The following is a 21919-nucleotide window of genomic DNA, read 5'->3' as shown; positions in this document are numbered from 1 at the left end:
GATACACCTAGTACTGTTGAGCAGACTCTGCAAGTTTTCCCAGCACTACATCCTGCATTACAGCTTCTTGGAAAAATGTTAAGCCCAATTTTATCCAGCAAAGCAGTAAATGAATTCAAGTGGGGCCCAGAATCAGACTTCTTCATCTCCCAAATGGTTGTTCTTTTTCCATGTTTTCAATATTTTTAAACTTCAGAAAAACTAGCTTTAAACTTTGGGAAATCTGATACTGTTCAACTAATCTGACTACATGTCAAAACATGTTTATAAGACTATGTAGTACTCTTCCAAAACAAATCTGCTCTCTGTACCCTACACAAAACACACCATCATTGCTCTCCATACCCTACTACCTATAAAATCTCATACCTTTAACCCCTCACCTCAAAGTCTAGGTCTCAGTAACACTGAACAACTCAAGGTCTCCAAATAGGTTATGCTTCTAGGTTTCTATGATTGCATGAACCTAGTTGCCCCTTAAGCACTTGTCCATTCCTACTCATCTTCCAAGTCTCAGTTGCTTCCTTGACTCACCATCCTTCAGATCTCAAATACTATGGCTTCCATGAAGCCCTCCCTTCTTTCCCTGAAAGATTTAAATTCATATCCTCCATGTCCCGACAGGAATCTGCTAGTATAGCAATTATATTACACTTACTATGTATTCATTTGCTCCCCCCAGTCAACTGTGAGCTCACTGAAGGTAGGGACTATATAATTTCAAGTTTGAATGGAAATTCATAGTGCTGTCCTTGATGTCAGTAATTATTCAAAAAAGTATTTGTTCAATTAACTAATGGTTGAAATTCTAGGTAGGCAAGAGGCGTAGTGGATTTGTTTCCTTGCTGGAAGTTTTCACAGACATAAACTGCTTATGCTTCACAAGGAGACATCAAATGTTCTCTCTGTTCTGCACCTTCAACTTGGTAAGAGGTGCCATCATAGGGGAAGGGATTCAGCATCCTTACTAAAAGGAGAGCTAGAGCCCTAGGAAACATCAGCTATAGTATCTGGAAGCAGAGGTCTGTCCTGGGTGTATTGACCCAGTTCAGATGCAGTCAAGTGCCGTGGACAAGGGGTTGTCAAGACTTAATAAATTTATAAGATTCTCTAATTTGGAACTTCTCTGTTTTGTTTATCTGTTAACTTCTTTTGCTTTAACTTTCTCCATAGTGACCAGCAATAAAACTTAAAAGACAAAGGGCCTATGGAAAATGAGAAGCCAGAAAACTGAGTTCCATCCCACAATTACTAAAGGTGAGGAAATACTGAGAGTCTTGGATCTGCATCAGAAGAAATAGGAGAGCATGAGGAGGCTGATCCCTAAGACAGGGCCACTTGTCTAAAAATTGGTAAGAAACACTAATGGTTTCCCACCCTCTTCTCCCTGTCTTCATTGAACTTGTCTCAGGAAAGACATGTCTTATGGATAAGGCAGATCCCATTTCAAACTCACTTCACTTTCCCAAATGTGTTTCTATACTAGTAAAATGTGATAATATATCTTCTTCACAAGATTGGAAGAAAAAAATAACATTGGTTTGTGCACTCAGGAAGTGTTTAATGGACTAGACTTATTTGATATTTATTTATTAATAGGCACATAATGGGTATATATTGTACACTATCTGGTAGCAATAGTAACATTGACTCTTCTTTCAACATAATGAGCTTAAAACTGGAAAAGGTAAGAATCTATATCCACATCTGTGTCTATCTCACAATGCATGTGTTCATAGCAAGCTCCAGTATGTAATTCTAATAAAATGAGGCCATTCTGATTGCAGAGGGGTTGGGCCAGAGTCCAGCTCCTTACCTTTTTCTCTGCACCATCTCTCTCACATGATACGTTTCCTGAAGAACCAGAAGCAGAACACTGGGACTCATGGGACCATGGTTTAAAGCCATGGAAAGCAATAGACCACTGTTATTTCTGAGGAAGGAAAAATATGACTAAAGTTGTTCTTTCAAATGACTAGCTGGAAAGTATCATGAAGGAAAGATTGGAAGATGAATCTCTTGGTGGCAAGGAGACCGTCTGGGAAGTGACAGCATACTCTTGGCATGTGATGAAGAGGGGTAATATTGGGAATTAAAACTGGAAGATATTTTTAGAGAGGCAGGTTTGGAAATAGACATTATGTAGAGTTTCAATTTTATTCTGGACCAAAAGTTGGGATTACACACGGTATTTCTGAAAATTTCTATGCCACATGTGAACAAAAGAAATGGAACTGGAAATTGGCCAGAATATTGCATTTTGGACATTTCTGAGATTTTCTATGATTCATGGAAAAACAGGACAGGATACTAAACATTCTGAAATATCTAGGGCAAATGATCATTAAAGATACAGAGGATAAATGAGAGGCTAAGGTTTCTATCTTGGGAGACTGGAATCTCTGGAGTTCAGCTGAGAGAAATGGAGGAGCAGAAGAGGGCAGTGGGTGCCCTTGATCAGTCTTGGTTATGACAAATTTGAGGTGATGACAGGCTCTACTAAGCATAAAAGCCCACAGGCAGCTGTAATTACAAAGGGAAAAACAGAAAATAAAAATATTTCTTAGTAACTTCCAAAGGATACAACAGCTCATAAACCACCTGCTTGCAATTTCAGTTCAGTATTTGAAGAATGCAAGAAATACATTTTCATTGTGGTATGGAAATTGCAAAATCTTAGACTATACCTCATTTTTTTAAAGAATGAGGCAACTATTGGGAACACATCGTTAAAAAAAACACAAGAATTGGAAAGGTCACTTATTAAATGAAATATGCTGGTTGCCATGAAAAATTATTTACTGAAGAATGGACCATCCACAAATCCTGAAAAGGTCAAAAAGGCTGCCAAGGTGCCCTCATAAGAAAGACTAAAAAATAAACACATAATGAATGGAAGTTGTTCTCCAGGGCAAATGCTGACAAATAAATTTAAGCAGGAAACTCATCAAAATAAGTTTTTTCCTTAGAGCAAGAGAATGGTTAATAGGAGATGTTTTACTGTAACATGGTTTACTTGTGTTTTATTTCATAGAAGAGATGGACAAAAATTGCACCATTATTTTAGTATTTTTCTTCTAATTCTTAATGTGACAAATGACCCTTTCAATAAACATTACTTGAAGAATGTATATACTTGCAGATAGTTAAGGACTAAAACTGAGGAGTCAGATCATTTTGGCTTTCTTCCAAGGTGAGATTTTCAGGATTGGAAAATCCCCAAGGCAAACTCACAGACTGAAAATTGCCTAACTTGGAAAAAAAAAAATCACACAAAGAGTATATTTCTGCAATCATCAAACTCAATGTTTCAGTAGACAACATATACCATGAACAACCATAATTAAATTTAAATGATATTTTTCTGAGAAAACAAGCTTCTAAAAGGTGCTGCTCATTAAAATTAGCGATCTAAAATTACAGTGAAGTAGTCTAGAAAAATCCAGTAAATAAGAATCTTAATTACTAGAAGATTATTAAAGAAGCAACTTTTAGGCAATCATCCTTAAGAATTAAGAAAAAGAAGATGGCAGCTTGAGTACAGCAGTGGAAATCTCCTCCCAAAACCACATATATCTATGAAAATATAACAAAGACAACCCTTCCTAGAATAAAGACCAGAGGACACAGGACAATATCCAGACCACATCCGCACCTGAGAGAACCCAGCGCCTCGCGAAGGGGGTAAGATACAAGCCCCGGCCCCGCGGGAGCCGAGCGCCCCTCCCCCCAGCTCCCGGCGGGAGAAGAGCAGGCAGAGCGGGAGGGAGACGGAGCCCAGGGCTGCCGAACACCCAGCCCCAGCCATCCGGGTCAGAGCGCAGACACAGTGCATGCGTGGGGGGCCCTGGATACTAGGGAAATTGGGCAGCAAGAACACTGAGTGGGCACTGGAGGCCTGGCGCCGGAGGACATAAGAAAAGCGAGTGGCCATTTTATTTATTTATTTATTTTTTGCTGTTTTGTTTTGGCGAGTGCTTTTTGGAAGTCTTAAAGGGATAGGGACCCCAATACGAAATAAACAGGGCAGCAAGACCGGTGAGCAGATGCCTGAGGATGGCGCCAGAGAATAAAGAAAAACGAGCAGCCATTCTTAATTTATTTATATATATATATATATATTTTTTTAATTTTTTCGTTTTGTTTTGTTTTTGTGGTCGTTTTGTTTTGGCGGCTGCTTTTTGGAAGTCTTAAAGGGGCAGGGCGGGACACTTAATCCAGAGGCAGGGAATCTGGGGATCTCTGGGCACTCTAACCCCCTGGGCAGCAGGGAGCACGGAGGCCCCTCACGGAGATAAATAGCCTCCCAGCAGCTCCTGCTCCAACGCGACTCCCCCATTTTGGAGTAGCTGCCCGAGCCAGGCCACGCCCACAGCAACAGCGGAGATTAACTCCATAGCAGCCGGGCAGGAAGCAAAAACCCTGTCTGTGCGCAACTGCCCAGCACAAGCCAATAGAGGTCGCTGTTCTCCCAGGAGAGGAGGGCCACAAACCAACAAGAAGGGAAGTTCTTCCAGCCATCACTCGTCCCAGCTCTGCAAACTATTCCTATCACCATGAAAAGGCAAAGCTACAGGCAGACAAAGATCACAGAGACAACACCAGAGAAGGAGACAGACCTAACCAGTCTTCCTGAAAAAGAATTCAAAATAAGAATCATAAACATGCTGACAGAGATGCAGAGAAATACGCAAGAGAAATGGGATGAAGTCCGGAGGGAGATCACAGATGCCAGAAAGGAGATCGCAGAAATGAAACAAACTCTGGAAGGGTTTATAAGCAGAATGGATACGATGCAAGAGGCCATTGATGGAACTGAAACCAGATAACAGGAACGCATAGAAGCTGACATAGAGAGAGACAAAAGGATCTCCAGGAATGAAAGAATATTAAGAGAACTGTGTGACCAATCCAAAAGGAACAACATCCGTATTATAGGGGTACCATAAGATGAAGAGAGAGGAAACGGGATGGAAAGTATCTTAGAAGAAATAATTGCTGAAAACTTCCCCAAACTGGGGGAGGAAAAATCGAACACATCACGGAAATACACAGAACCCCCAACAGAAAGGATCCAAGGAGGACAACACCAAGACACATAATAATTAAAATGCCAAAGATCAAGGACAAGGAAAGAGTTTCAAAGGCAGCTAGAGAGAAAAAGGTCACCTATAAAGGGAAACCCATCAGGCTAACATCAGACTTCTAGACAGAAACCCTACAGGGCAGAAGAGAATGGCATGATACATTTAATGCAATGAAACAGAAGGGCCTTGAACCAAGGATACTGTATCCAGCACGACTATCACTCAAATATGATGGTGGGATTAAACAATTCCCAGACAAACAAAAGCTGAGGGAATTTGCCTCCCACGAACCACCTCTACAGGACATCTTACAGGGACTGCTCCAGATGGGAGCAGTCCTAGAAAGAGCACAGCACAAAACACCCAACATATGAAGAATGGAGGAGGAGGAAAAAGAAGGGAGAGAAGAAAAGAATCTCCAGACAGTGTATATAACAGCTCAATAAGCGAGCTAAGTTAGGCAGTAAGATACTAAAGAGGCTAACCTTGAACCTTTGGGAACCACGAATTTAAAGCCTGCAATGGCAAAAAGGACATATCTCTCAATAGTCACCCTGAATGTTAATGGGCTGAATGCACCAATCAAAAGACACAGAGTAACAGAATGGATAAAAAAGCAAGACCCATCTATATGCTGCTTACAAGAAACTCACCTCAAACCCAAAGACATGTACAGACTAAAAGTCAAGGGATGGAAAAACATATTTCAGGCAAACAACAGCGAGAAGAAAGCAGGGGTTGCAGTACTAATATCAGACAAAATAGACTTCAAAACAAAAAAAGTAACAAGAGATAAAGAAGGATACTACATAATGATAAAGGGCTCAGTCCAACAAGAGGATATTAACCATTCTAAATATATATGCACCTAACACAAGAGCCCCAGCATATGTGAAACAAATACTAACAGAACTAAAGGGGGAAATAGACTGCAATGCATTCATTCTAGGAGACTTCAACACACGACTCACCCCAAGGGATAGATCCACCGGGCAGAAAATAAGTAAGGACACGGAAGCACTGAACAACACAGTAGAGCAGATGGACCTAATAGACATCTATAGAACTCTACATCCAAAAGCAACAGGATATACATTCTTCTCAAGTGCACGTGGAACATTCTCCAGAATAGACCACATACTAGGCCACAAAAAGAGCCTCAGTAAATTCTGAAAGATTGAAATCCTACCAACCAACTTTTCAGACCACAAAGGCATAAAACTAGAAATAAATTGTAAAAATAAAGCAAAGAGGCTCACAAACACATGGAGGCTTAACAACACGCTCCTAAATAATCAATGGATCAATGACCAAATCAAAATGGAGATCCAGCAATATATGGAAACAAATGACAACAACAACACTAAGCCCCAACTTCTGTGGGACGCAGCAAAAGCAGTCTTAAGAGGAAAGTATATAGCAATCCAAGCATATTTAAAAAAGGAAGAATAAGCCCAAATGAATGGTCTAATGTCACAATTATCGAAATTGGAAAAAGAAGAACAAATGAGGCCTAAGGTCAGCAGAAGGAGGGACATAATAAAGATCAGAGAAGAAATAAATTAAATTGAGAAGAATAAAACAATAGCAAAAATCAATGAAACCAAGAGCTGGTTCTTCGAGAAAATAAACATAATAGATAAGCCTCTAGACAGACTTATTAAGAGGAAAAGAGAGTCAACACAAATCAACAGTATCAGAAACGAGAAAGGAAAAATCATGACGGACCCCACAGAAATACAAAGAATTATTAGAGAATACTATGAAAACCTATATGCTAACAAGCTGGGAAACCTAGGAGAAATAGACAACTTCCTAGGAAAATACAACTTTCCAAGACTGACAGAGAAAGAAACAGAAAATCTAAACAGAACAATTACCAGCAACGAAATTGAAGTGGTAATCAAAAAACTACCAAAGAACAAAACCCCTGGGCCAGATGGATTTACCTTGGAATTTTATCAGACATACAGGGAAGACATAATACCCATTCTCCTTAGAGTTTTTCAAAAAATAGAGGAGGAGGGGATACTCCCAAACTCATTCTATGAAGCTAACATCACCCTAATACCAAAACCAGGCAAAGACCCCACCAAAAAAGAAAACTACAGACCAATATCCCTGATGAATGCAGATGCAAAAATACTCAACAAAATATTAGCAAACCGAATTCAAAAATACATCAAAAGGATCATACACCATTACCAAGTGGGATTCATCCCAGGGATGCAAGGATGGTACAACATTCAAAAGTCCATCAACATCATCCACCACATCAACAAAAAGAAAGACAAAAACTACACTATCATCTCCATAGATGCTGAAAAAGCATTTGACAAAGTTCAACATCCATTCATGATAAAAACTCTCAGCAAAATGGGAATAGAGGGCAAGTACCTCAACATAATAAAGGCCATCTATGATAAACCCACAGTCAACATTATATTGAACAGTGAGAAGCTGAAAGCATTTCCTCTGAGATCGGGAACTAGACAGGGATGCCCACTCTCTCCACTGATATTTAACATAGTACTGGAGGTCCTAGCCACGGCAATCAGACAAAACAAAAAAATACAAGGAATCCAGATTGGTAAAGTAGAAGTTACTGTCACTATTTGCAGATGACATGATACTGTTCATAAAAAACCCTAAAGACTCCACCCCAAAACTACTAGAACTGATATCGGAATACAGCAAAGTTGCAGGATACAAAATCAACAGACAGAAATCTGTGGCTTTCCTATACACTAACAATGAACCAACAGAAAGAGAAATCAGGAAAACAACTCCATTCACAATTGCATCAAAAAAAAAAAATACCTAGGAATAAACCTAACCAAAGAAGTGAAAGACTTCTACTCTGAAAACTACAAGTCACTCTTAAGAGAAATTAAAGGGGACACTAACAGATGGAAACTCATCCCATGCTCGTGGCTAGGAAGAATTAATATCGTCAAAATGGTCATCCTGTCCAAAGCAATATACAGATTTGATGCAATCCCTATGAAACTACCAGCAACATTCTTCAATGAACTGGAACAAATAATTCAAAAATTCATATGGAAACACCAAAGACAATGAATAGCCAAAGCAATACTGAGAAAGAAGAATAAAGTAGGGGGGATCTCACTCCCCAACTTCAAGCTCTACTATAAAGCCATAGTAATCAAGACAATTTGGTACTGGCACAAGAGCAGAGCCACAGACCAATGGAACAGACTAGAGAATCCAGACATTAACCCAGACATATATGGTCAATTAATATTTGATAAAGGAGCCATGGACATACAATGGCGAAATGACAGTCTCTTCAATAGGTGGTGCTGGCAAAACTGGACAGCTACATGTAGGAGAATGAAACTGGACCATTGTCTAACCCATATACAAAAGTAAACTCAAAATGGATCAAAGACCTGAATGTAAGTCATGAAACCATTAAACTCTTGGAAAAAAACATAGGCAAAAACCTCTTAGACATAAACATGAGTGACCTCTTCTTGAACATATCGCCCCGGGCAAGGAAAACAACAGCAACAATGAACAAGTGGGACTATATTAAGCTGAAAAGCTTCTGTACAGCAAAAGACACCATCAATAGAACAAAAAGGAACCCTACAGTATGGAAGAATATATTTGAAAATGACAAATCCGATAAAGGCTTGATGTCCAGAATATATAAAGAGCTCACACGCCTCAACAAACAAAAAACAAATAACCCAATTAAAAAATGGGCAGAGGAACTGAACAGACGGTTCTCCAAAAGAGAAATACAGATGGCCAACAGACACATGAAAAGATGCTCCACATCGCTAATTATCAGAGAAATGCAAATTAAAACTACAATGAGGTATCACCTCACACCAGTAAGGATGGTTGCCATCCAAAAGACAAACAACAACAAATGTTGGCGAGGCTGTGGAGATAGGGGAACCGTCCTACACTGCTGGTGGGAATGTAAATTAGTTCAACCATTGTGGAAAGCAGTATGGAGGTACATCAAAATGCTCAAAACAGACTTACCATTTGACGCAGGAATTGCACTCCTAGGAATTTACCCGAATAATGCAGCAATCAAGTTTGAGAAAGACCAATGCACCCCTATGTTTATCGCAGCACTATTTACAATAGCCAAGAATTGGAAGCAACCTAAATGTCCATCGATAGATGAATGGATAAAGAAGATGTGCTATATATACACAATAGAATACTACTCAGCCATAAGAAAAGGGCAAATCCTACCATTTGCAGCAACATGGATGGAGCTGGAGGGTATTATGCTCAGTGAAACAAGCCAAGCGGAGAAAGAGAAATACCAAATGATTTCATTCATCTGTGGAATATAAGAATAAAGGAAAAACTGAAGGAACAAAACAGTAGCAGAATCACAGAACTCAAGAACGGAATAACAGGTACCAAAGGGAAAGGAACTGTGGAGGATGGGTGGGTAGGGAGGGATAAGGTGGAGGGAGAGGAAGGGGGGTATTAAGATTAGCATGCATGGGGGCGGTGGGAGAAAGGGGAGGGCTGTACAACACAGAGAAGGCAAGTAGTGATTCTACAATATTTTGCTATGCTGATGGACAGTGACGGTATAGGGGTTTATAGGGGGGAGCGGGTATAGGGGAGAGCCTAGTAAACATAATATTCGTCATGTAAGTGTAGATTAATGATACCAAAAAAAAAAAAAAAGCAGTTCCTATGTGGTGACCTCTAATGAGTTCTACACAATGATATAAAGGGCATATAAAAGTGTAGGCAAAGGGTCTGTTTGTGTTTATACAGAGGATCAAAGCTAACTTGGCTACCCCGAAAATGAACTAAGATACGATATGAAAAAGAACTTCCCACATCAGCACTCTCGGGAAGACTCATGCCAGAAGATGATCATCAAAAAACCCCAACGAAGATCCACGCACTGCTACAGGTGTAGATGCACTCATCCCACCAGTTCCTGGACTTGCATGGGAATGAAGAAGGAGATATCTAAGCTGGCCTGTGCATACAGTAAAACAACAAATTTGACTGGGTCTATACTGTTGGAACTCAACCAAGAATTAGGAGAGGTGCAAATTGTAGCGCTCCAAAGTCTTACAACTACAGATTATTTACTGTTAAAAGAACATATGGGATGTGAACAGTCCCCAGGAATGGGTTGTTTTAATTTTTCTGATTTCTCTTAGACTGTTCAAGTTCAGTTGGACAATATCCACCATATCATAGATAAGTTTTCACAAATGCCTAAGGTGCCTAACTGGTTTTCTTGGTTTCACTGGAGATGGCTGGTAATTACAGCTATGCTTTGGTTATGTAACTATACTCCTATTGTGTTAAAATGCGGGCGCAATTTAAGTAGTAGCTTAAAACCTATACATGCTGAAGTTACTCTACAAGAAGATATGTCAAAGAAATAATCAATCTTCCCATGTTTTCTTCCGCCTGCTACTTCTATAGCTTTTCTTCTTCCTTCCTAATTACAACCCTTAAATAGAATTCGTGCCACATACCAAATTTACCGAGTATCATAATTCTTCCAAGTGGTAAAGATACCTCAAGACAAATGCTGGGCATAGAAGCCACAGGGCATAAATATGCAAAGAAGTAAAAAGCTAACCTTTTCAAACAATAAGGCTTCCCTCTCACTTACCAACTTCACATTTCCCTGTATGGCCCCGGAAGATGACTGGTTAGCCAGAGACGGGTAAGATTCCTCAAGGGAGGAACAACCTAAGACAGGCACAGTCGCAGGGGGGCCATCAGGTGAGAAAATGCGGATCAACAGAGGTGAGGCTTAGAACGCCCCCCCAACCGGTTCTGAGAGAAAGCTTCTGCATCCGTGGATGTTTTATTGCCCTTGTCTAGCTCGGATTAACACATAGTCTACAGGCACACACCTGATCATCTACATTTGCTCTCTTACAACACTAAACTATGTTTTCTACTTTTACCTTGTATCTACCTACCACTTCAGCATTTTATTAAAAATAATAATAATAAAGAGAAAAATGTGGTATCCACATATAAATCAAGTATAAAAATCAAACAAGTATTCATATTTGAACTGACTGTTTATAGTTCATAATGCATAAGCAAAACCGATAGTTTCTGTGATGACTGCCCTTGTACTGTTCACCATGTAACTTATTCACTATGTAAGAATTTGTTCTCCATGTAAGAACTTGTTAGTTATGCTTCAGAAGATTGGAGACTGACGAAAATTAGGCTTGGGGTGGATTAATGATTGTGCATTAAGCATTGACTCCCCTATACAGAATTTTATTGTTGTTAACAACCATTTGATCAATAAATATGAGAGATGCCCTCACAAACAAAAAGAAAAAAGAAAAAGTACACACTTCCAATGGTAAAATAAATAAGTAACCGGGATGTAATGTATAGCATAAGGTATATAGTCAAAATATTTTAACAACTTGGTATGGTGATAGCTGCTACCTAGAATTATCATGTATATAAATGTTGAATAACTGTGTTGTACACCTGAAACTAATGTAATGTAATAGTGTGTGTCAACTACCCTTCAATAAAAATTAAAAAAAAATGTGAAAAAAGGAAAGAATTAAAAAGAAGACACAAATATTTATATAAATAGAATTATATAAAAGCTTTATTTATAATGGCAAAAGGTACATATTCTAAATGTCCAACAAAAGGGAACTAATGAAATTAGACAAAGAATATCTAAATCGTTTAATACAATGCACCCATTAAAAATTGTGCTTTCATAATAAAATAAGGCAATACACCTAATATCTAATGTATTTAATACTGCATATTTTATAATAAATATTTGTGTAACTGTATGTGTGAGTGTATTTGCAGAATAGAAGATGATGGAAGAGCATAATAAGTTATTTCTGTGTGTTGAAGCAGTTCTTAACTTGGGGGTCAGGTTCCCCTTTGAAAGTATGTTGAAAGCTTTGACCTCTTGCAAGTCTGATGTATCTGAAATGTGCCTAATGAGGCAGGTCATTATGGATCTGCTATCATCTGTTCATGAACTCCAGCATGGACCTTTTGGGGGTAATATCATTATGAATATTTTTATTTTAGTTTCTGTACTTCTGTACATTAAAAATTATTCTATTGAAAAGTAGGTTATTTTGTGATCAGAAATCAATCAAAATGTTTTTTGTTATGTTTTAATAAATGTTAAAAAGCTTCGAAGTAATTTTTCCAGCTACTTCTCAGGGCAAGACAGCAGGCTATTGCTTCTCTTGTTTTATCTATGGGTAAATTAAGGCAAAGAGCAATATTCTCATTTATTTCAGGCCACCCAACGTGTTGCTTGCAGAACTGAGATTATAACACACTGCTTTCTAGGCTCTGATTAGCCTACAGAGTTATAACTACAGAATGTTACCATTTTAAATGCAATTTCAACATTTCTAAAAACATTTTTTTTTTGTTACCTTTAATCTTTAGCTCTTTGGGAAAAATAGTTCTCTGCTGGAGCAAGGCTTTCTTCTATGTGTACAGCAGTGTATATACAATAATTGCTTCAGTTGAAAGCCTCTCTATTTAAAGCCTAGAAATCAAAAACTCCAAGAAAACTTTATTCTTCTCTTGCAAAAAAGAGTGCAAAATTGTCCTCCCTACTTTTGTTCTGATTTAGAACAAATCAGGTTACCTACAACAGCCTTAATAGAATTTTGGTATTTTATTAAGATGATAATCATTAAAGATTTTTTAAGATCCTTGAATTATTTAAGATTCCTCAGGCAGCACCATCAAAACAGAACTGGGACTCGGTCACCTCTGTTGCCTTACCCTCTGCTCCATATCTAAAGGGAACACACAAGCACGGCCTCCAGCCAGGGCCAGACAAGTCCCAGGTAATGGGCTGCAGCTGCTACATCTAAGACCTCTGCTTATCTCTGCTTCCTAATACCGAATTCTGGCTTATCTCCCTCACCAAAACCTGACAGACTCTCATTCTCTTCTTTTTATCTTCTAATACCTTGTATGAGAATTGCATTATGGGGAAATGCAGGGAGAAAAAAAAAAGTCTTTTTGAAAATCTCCAACGATTACAAAAGCTTCAAGAATTTGAGAGTCCATAGCAGGGAGCTCACTTTATTTCTCTTTGCTCTCTAAGGGACACAGAGGAGACTGTCATCTCAGAAAATATTATTATTTTTCCTTAAGAGTCTAGAAAAATCAGTTATCTGTGAAAGAATACATTCTATATGACAGTGAAAAATTATATGTATTCAGATTATGATGCATCAATACGAAATGTCTTCTTTCCATTCCCTCAAGTCAACACTAGACATAATTGTAAAGTAGCTGAAGACAAATCTTGCCACTTTCAGAGCGTCCTCCATCCCATCTGGATACTCCCTCTCTTTTTCTTTTCTCCCTACCCTAAAATCCAGTTCTGTCTAGATGTTCAGGAGTTTCATCTCCCTTTGGTTCGTTCACCTACTCAACAAAATGTTATTGAGTGCCTCCTTCCTATGTGCCACATGTTGAAACAGGAAAACATCTAATCCCCCCCCTCAATTTTCCTTTGTTTTCACATTTGTTTTTTAAATAAATGTTTTAGGAAAAAGGTGCCATTGACAAAAATGGTAATTACCAATGCTGGTATATTAACCATAGGAGGGAAATTTATTTGGAAATATAGAATAGAGACCTTCCAGGTTCTCAGAAGAAATTCACAAATTCTGCCATAGAGTAAACCATTTTCATTTGTTCAATATCTAAGATTTACGGAGACTGCAATTCATTAGATTTTAAACTCCTTGGGATAGAAGGAAGCTTTACTTTTAGCAGTTAATCATCAGACTACCTGACTCTTTTAGGGACCTAGGACTGAAAGATTAACTGAGGTTGTATTAAAGGCATGCTTTCATGAGAGATACAAAGATGGCACTAATTTTTAGAAATTTAATTTTATTCCCAATGTTTGCTACATTCCACATACAATAAAAAAAATGTAGTGAAAATCTGTTAGTGACTTTAAAGGAGAAACAGAATCAACAAAAGCACAAAGATAGAAAAGTTTGAAATATGCTTTACAAACAGTAGGTAAGCAATCAAGTTAGACACATAATATTTCTCATAAAGGAGTTACAGAGATAAGAATGGTAAAGTAAGATGATGCATTAAAAACCTGCATTAAAATTTATATAACATTCATGAATCCATTGTGAGTTACAATAATAAAAGTTAAGATTAGATTTTATGTTGTTAAAATAAAAAGTATTCTGGAGAAATGATAATCTTAGAACCAGAAGCTTAAAGAAGACAGGAGAAAAGGGGCCTTCACACAAATGAGATTTTCACTAAAGAATAACTTCTTTGGTTTTCAAATGTCAAAAGATAGGCTTATTTGTGGACAGAGAGAAATAAAAATTAGAATAATTTGTGAATGAACTTTTAAAATATATTTAATTAGCTTAAAAGAATAATTCTTTGATGGCATGGTAGGCCAGGAACTACAAAGCTGAGTTCAGCTCTGGATAGATGAATGAATGGGCCACATAACACACAGAACCCCATGTGCTTGAAGAATAAACCATGTCCCTAGAGGAGCCTCATCTATGGTATTTTATAGTGTATCTGCATATATAATTAGGTAAATCACACAAGGAATAGATTTCATATCATTTTAAAAGACTTCATACTCCTTTTTATCAAGTTCCAGAATATGTTACTGGGTTTCTTTCAGCCAAAACCAAAGGGTTTCTTGTCTTCTATTTATTATTATAAAATTTTTTAATGTATTTATTTTTCTACAACAATAATGCAGTAATGGAAACATTACAGTATGTTGTCAGATGAGAAATTTATTGAGCTACCCTTGACTTTTCAAGATGTGATTTCACTTATTTTTAGATAGTCACACAAAGGGCTTCAGACATAAATGTATTCATTTTTACTACTAATAGCAATACTCTTATAAATTTTCTAATTTTAATCAATGCTAACGTTTAAGTCTGAACCTCTGTAGATAAGAGAAGAAAATTTTGCTCTTTTACATTCCACCTCTCATTTTAAGTTCATTCTCCTCTTTGGACTGCCCATCTAGTACATAAGAATGCCAAGCTGTGAACCTTCCCCATTCCTCCCTAATGCAATTAAAATGTACTAAGTAGTATACATTGCTGTAGCTTGTTCATCACCTGTGCCTCCTTCTTTTTGAAGCTGACCCCATTCCCTCCAAAGATTCTATGTCATTAGTCAAAGTCTTTAGGCACATGACATTTCCCTGCTAACACTGGTTGGTCTGGGAATAGACAGGGGATCTAAGATGGTTTAATTATACTGAAGGAGTCCTTGTCATTCTTCGTCACTCTTTCTGCAACTAGATGTGGACAAAGCAAATTTGGCCTAAATAGCTGCATGTAGCCATCTTGAGGCCAAGAGGGAAGCCAGCCTGAAACTACAGCCTTCTGCACAGAGAAGGAAAAAAGAAGAGATAGTAAATAATCCTTAATGTCCTTTTGAGCTTCTGACTCAACTAATGCAGGAACCCAACCTTCTGAACCTCTTGTATTTAAGGTGGGATTTTTTCTTGTTTTCAAAGCCAATTTGAGTTGAGCTTTCCAATCCAGTAAGCATGCTGATAACACTTATGCTCTGTCTCCTTAGACATCCTGGTATTTGTTAAATCATTTTAAACTGGATCGTTTAATTCCAGTATATGAAACACTAAATATATTATTTAATGTTAGGTGAACTATTTTAAAACATTAAGCAGAAAGGAAAAAAAAGTGTATGATCTTTTTAACCTCTAATAAATTGTAGCTCCAGGCCAGAGGGGTTTCCCAGCTTCAGGCAAATTCATTCTGGATTAGGTAAGACTGAAATATGACAATGGAACGTTGTGGGGGTTAAAGGGTTTATACCAAACTTTTTTCTCATGGTGGCAGGTCAAATGTTAGAATCACATTCACATCCAGCAAGTCCTCTCCATCTCCATCTCTGTCTTGGTCTCTCTCTGCTTCTTCTCCAGGCTCTGCTACTGCTTCAAACTCTGCCTTTGCCTCCATACTCTGCTCTGTCCCAAGCACACAGAGCTCTTTATATAGCAATTCATGCAATATTGGCTTATTGCCAATAGGTGTGCAAGCATTAGCCTAGATTGTAGGTCAATTACATGATTGAGGAGATTAGGGTCAGGTGAGGATCCTGGCCATAGGAACTTTCATTTTCCCTATACAAATGCATCATGAACCAATTATTTATTTAAAATAAAAAAGAATAAAGCAGGAATAAGAAAACTTTTTCTGTAAGGAACAAGAATGCAAATATTTTCGACTTTGTGCACCACATGGTTTGTGCCTCAACTATGCAGCTGAACCATTGTGATCTGCTATTTTAGTGTGAAAATAAACAAATGATATGCCTGCATTCCAATAAAACTTTATTTTATTATAAAACAAGCAGCCAAATTTGGGATTTGGCTCTTTGGTTATAGTTTATAGACCCTTAGAATTTAAAAACAAACCTCTCCTCTCTGAGATAAAATGTTCCCTTTATAGCAGGCACTAGCACCTTCTTTGCATATACTTATGTATATTGGTTTATACAAATAACAGATAACAAATCCACTTTTTTTGCCTTTTTGTTTGCTGAAAATTGCTGAAAATTCAAACATCTGTGGGCTGACAAAAGTTTATGCCACCCCCACCCTTAGTGCTTTGTAAACCAGGACTCCACCCCTAAAGGGGCTAGATACTTGTGAAATTACCATAATTCAAAATAGAGCAGGGAGAGATACAAAAATAAACCAATAATAGTTGATTTAAACCTATAGATCTATATGAAGAGTTACTCAATTTGTCTGTCTCAAAACATAACACAATGCTAATAGTATTTTGAAAATGTTAATACTTTAAAAATTGCATCCCTGTATATTGTCTTATAGCTTATAAAGCACTTACAAAGTTATTGCTTTGTTTGAGTCTCACAAGGAACTTGTAAAGTAAATATGAAATTAATCCCCCTTTATATATAAGGAGATAGAGACAAAGTGAGCTTAAGGAGCCCATCTTTGATTACTCTTTTGGGAAGTGATAAACAGGGAAATGCACTTTAATCTGCTGACTCCAAATCTAGGACTCTTCATTAAAATTGGACAAAGTACATATTATCAAGTCAAAAAGCTTCAAGCACAGATAAGGCTATCCCACTCCCAGATGATATCCAGCTATTTGCCTGTGCCTGAGAGAAAAGAATGAAATTTTTGATAATCCATCTACACATTTCAAAATGAGCCTGATGAAGCTAAGGTAACCATTTGTATGGGGATAGAGTGAATAAGAGGAAAACCTCAACCCTCTTAAAAAGGGGTAGGGAGACAATGAGAGGATGATACAGAAATAGGTCACATGAAAGAGCGTGGTCCTAAAATAAATAGGAAAATCAAATGCTGCACATTTCTCACGAGCATATTGAATGATAGCATTGGATTGGTCTATAGGTGTTTACAGATCACAATCAGTGACCCACCTTTTCTCATTTCATATATTTTTCCATTAACAAAGATTTTTTGTAAAGGCTAGGACTTAATCTATGTATTAAGCAGGTAAAAACTGATCAATTTGGTGTACTGGAGTTCCATAATGGAGTTTTGTAAAAGTTACCTTGTTAAAGATCTGTTAAGGGTTTAACCGCACTTTTTAGAGGACCAAAGCCCAGCTGAATATTCTTCTATGGAGACTGAAGAATTAAGAATCAACTGTAGTAACTAATCTAAACCTTGAGTCTAGCCTATAGGGAGAGGAGTTTATATATTCTCTCTTCTCCCTAAACTTTGAGATAAATTTCAAGAAATCTGGATACATTACAGAAGGGGAAAAAGATATTGCTTGTATTTGCTGAGGGACCCTGAAATGTACTTCAAAGTTATATGAATTTTATCTAAAAATTATCTAAAGGGCTTCTAAGTATATGACCTTCCAGTTAAAGAAACACTGAAGGGCAAGTTTGAAAACTAGGCTTTGGTCCTGGCTGTGCACAAATACTTACGCAGCCTCGGAAGATCCTTACCCCCATCGCCTTCTTTAGCTTTCCTATCTAGCAATGCCTCTTGGCACACAGGCCTATTTTATTCTTTTGGAACTATGTTGTTGAAAGTCTATGAGGTTTTTGAGGGTCTAGAAAAATTCTGGAGACCTTGTATTGGCTTCAAAATACAAAAAGAAACCTGCAAATTTGAACTAAATATTAAAATGACTCTAAAACATAACATCATGTCCAGCTGTCAGCTGCAATACTCAATGCCAAAATGAATAATTTATTCCTAACATTTATGAAGGTTATTATATATTCTACACACATATATATGTGTGTGTTGTATATTTTATGTAACAAAATATTCATTTCATATGGAGTATAATAAGGCATAGGGTAAAGCCTGCAGAAATTAGAGTGTCTAGAGCTTAGCCAGCACTTAATATGGTCCTGGTGGCAGAGGTCACCAAGAACAAGGTCCATCTTCTGATCACAAAACTTTCGGGAACACTTGACTTTAGGAGGGTTTGTGCTGAAGCTTCAAATATTAGCACATTCCTCACCCCATACAGGTCTACCATCATTTCACCCTAACAAAGACCCTTACTGTCATTCGCTTAGCCAGCATGAGAAAGCAACCATATCAGATAAGACCCTTTCTCCACCCTTGAAATAAAGACCCTCATAGAATGAATACTCAGAACCCATTGAAAAAGCCATGCCTAAAACAGAACTCTTGATACCTCTCAGCCAATTCTAGCACCAAAACAACTTGAGCAAAAGTTAGAATATCAGAGAAATATCCAAGAATATCTTAGTGTGAGGTCATGACTATCAACCTAATAATCTTCCTTCACCCACTACATATGTCAGTGAATCCCAACTCTCTTAAAAAAATGTATCCAAGGTTCTCTAAAGCTTGACATTTGCTTACTTATCCAGCCACACATACCAATTTTTGCTCTAGTCATTGTACCTTAAAGTCTATGCACTACTTAGTGGATTCGACACTTTGGTACTTGGCTCTCTCCCACCCTCCTACCTTGGCCTTTTGAGCCTTCCCATACGTGGCTGGGCTGGGGTATGTGCCCCTCCTTTGTGTCCTCTTAGATCCTGGGCATAGCTCCTTCACAGTGGTCATTACAAAGTTTTATAAGGGTCTCCTCCTCTAAATTATGAGATTTTGGAAAGCATGGCATTTGCCTAATGCTTCTCTATCACCAGCATCTAATACAGTGCCAGGATCTATGTATTTATAGCATAATGGCTGACTTAGTGGGTCGCGGGTAATTCAATCTACTCTTGAATTACTGTAAGAATGAAACAAGCTAAGAACTTTGAAAAACATTATCATTTGTCTCTGGAATATATTTTCAGAAAAAAATATCAAATTTTAGATTGTATTAAAGATCTGTACAGGAAGAAACAGAATTTATGTAACATAACTGAAAAAATCTTATAAAAGACTAAACATACACCCTCTTGGGGTTGAGAGCTGTGAGAGAGGATCATGCCAGCCAGCTGAATGCAAACAACACAAGGGCCCCAGGAAGGGTTGCTGAGTGCCCCTGAACAGGTCTGGCTCTGTATCGGGGTGGGTATGACAGCTGCTCCCTCTAGATACAGCTGAGAAGAGCCTATGCTTGGGTTTTCAGCTCTGATTAGCATTCCATAGACTCCAATATCCCGGATGACTCACATTTTCTGTTTTGCCTGTAAAATAATGGATGGCATTTTTTTACAAGTCCTATAATCCTTCCATAAATGAAAACTTATAAAGAAGCCCAATATAGCAACAGTTAAACATACATAAGCCTTTTCCACCTTAAAAAGAAAAGATGTTTCCTTGACTCCCACATCCTCACCCAGTTACTGCTCTGCCTCTCTCCTCCCCTCCACAGCCAAAACTCTGAAATGGTTTCAGTATTCAGTGTTTCTGCTTCCTCTCCTCCCACTCATCTTTCACTCCATTCAGGCTTCCACCCCCTCACTCTACCCAGAGAACTCTCATTAAATGCACCAAATCCAATAGATGCCTTAGTCCTCATCTTACCTCTCCTCTAAGCACTATTTTATATTGTTGACAATTCCTTTTCTTTTTGGTATTACTTTCCACATTTCTTCTCTTTCCTTCCATAATGGCACAGTGCCCTGGTTTTACTCCTATTTTTACCCCTAGCCACTGATTTCTCTGTCTACTTTGCAGGCTTCTCCATCTCTACCACCCATTAAATCTTAGCCTCAGTATCTGCTCACTTTATAACTGCTGCCCAAGGAATTTCACAAATCTACACAATTTCAGTCACTCCTTCACATGAGTCCTAACACAGGCCTGTGCTCTGGGCTCCCAACTACCTTTGAGACATCTCTGCTTAGATATCCTAAAGGCACATCAGATACATCATGCCCAACGCTAAACTCATGATCCATCCTCTCTGTGATAATATCTCCTCTGATATTGCTCTAATGTTCTTTAAAACAGGGAAGGATACTTCTAGCCATTCAGTGTACAAACTCAAAATCTATCATCTCTCACATGTTCTTTTCCCTCAACCTCTAAATCCAATCCATCTACAGATCTTGTATGTTCTCTCATGATATCTCTCAAGTCAGTCTGCATTTCTACATCTCCTTATTGCTTGTTCCAACTTTAGTCCAAGTCACCATTATATCTTATGTGAACTACTTCAATAATCTTCTGCCTGGACCCTACAATCAGCCTGGAACTCACAGGCCAAGAAATCTTTTCACAATGTTTATCTCGATAGATAGAATAATCATTCAGAAATATTTGCAAATAGAATTAAGCAATATATGTAAAAAGAATTGTACACCATAGTCAAGTGGGGTTATTCCAGGAATGAAAGGCTGATTTGATATTAAAAAAAAAACAATCAATGTGATCCACCACATTAACGTTAGCAGACTAAAGAACAACAAACATGTGAATATATCAATTGACAGAGAAAATGCACATGACAAAATACCCATTCATGATAAAACTCTTGGAAAGTAGGAATAAAGGAGAACTACTTTGACTTGATAGATAGCATCTACAGAAAACCTACAGAGGACATCATATGTAGTGGTGAAAGACTGAATGCTTTCCCCCTAACATTTGGAATAGGATTAAGGATGCCCATTCTCATCACTCTTATTCAGCACAGTACTGGACATTCTAGTGTGCAGTAAGGCAAGAAAAGAAAATTAAAGGAATATAGATCAGAAAGAAAGGAATAAAACTCTCCCTACTTGAAGATGACATGATTATCTATATAGAAAATCTGAAGGAATCTATTTTTCAAAGTTATCTAGAACTAATAGATGAGTTAGGCAAGGTCATAAGAAAAATACACAAACATATTTGATCTCTATGCATTGTCAATGAGTATGTGGACACCAAAATTAAAAATAGAACACCACTTACAATTGCTGAAAAAAATGAAATACTTAGGTATAAGTCTAGAAAACATGAGTAGGACCTGTATACTGAAAACTGTAGAGTGCTGGCAAAAGAAATAAAAAAATTTCTAAATAAATGGGAGAGATATACCACCTCATGGGTTGGATGATTCAATGTAGTACATCTCCCCAAATGGATGTTACAAATTTAATGCAAATGCTATCAGGATCTCATTAAGATTTTTTTTGGCTCTGTAGAAATAGATTTATTTTATAATTTATATGGAAAGGCAAGGGAACTAAAATAGCTAAAACAAACTGGAAAAAGAAGAAAGTAAGAGAAATCAGTATACCTTATTTCAAGACTTACTATACAGCTAGAATAATGAAGACTGTTTGATATTAGTGGAGGGATAGATACATATGTCAGTGGAATAGAATAGAAAACC

General features: G+C 37.7%; 1 protein-coding gene across 5 annotated transcripts in view; it reads right to left on the bottom strand.

Moving 5' to 3' along the window:
- DLG2 (discs large MAGUK scaffold protein 2) overlaps positions 1 to 21919 on the bottom strand; it is a 1919888-nt gene that overhangs the window by 1318891 nt on the left and 579078 nt on the right. The gene's annotated exons all lie outside the window — the stretch shown is intronic.

The sequence above is a fragment of the Manis pentadactyla genome, chromosome 9, assembly GCF_030020395.1.
Source record: "Manis pentadactyla isolate mManPen7 chromosome 9, mManPen7.hap1, whole genome shotgun sequence".
Lineage (NCBI taxonomy): Eukaryota > Metazoa > Chordata > Mammalia > Pholidota > Manidae > Manis > Manis pentadactyla.
Note: the sequence above shows the minus strand (reverse complement) of the source record. Positions and strands in the feature narration are given on the sequence as shown.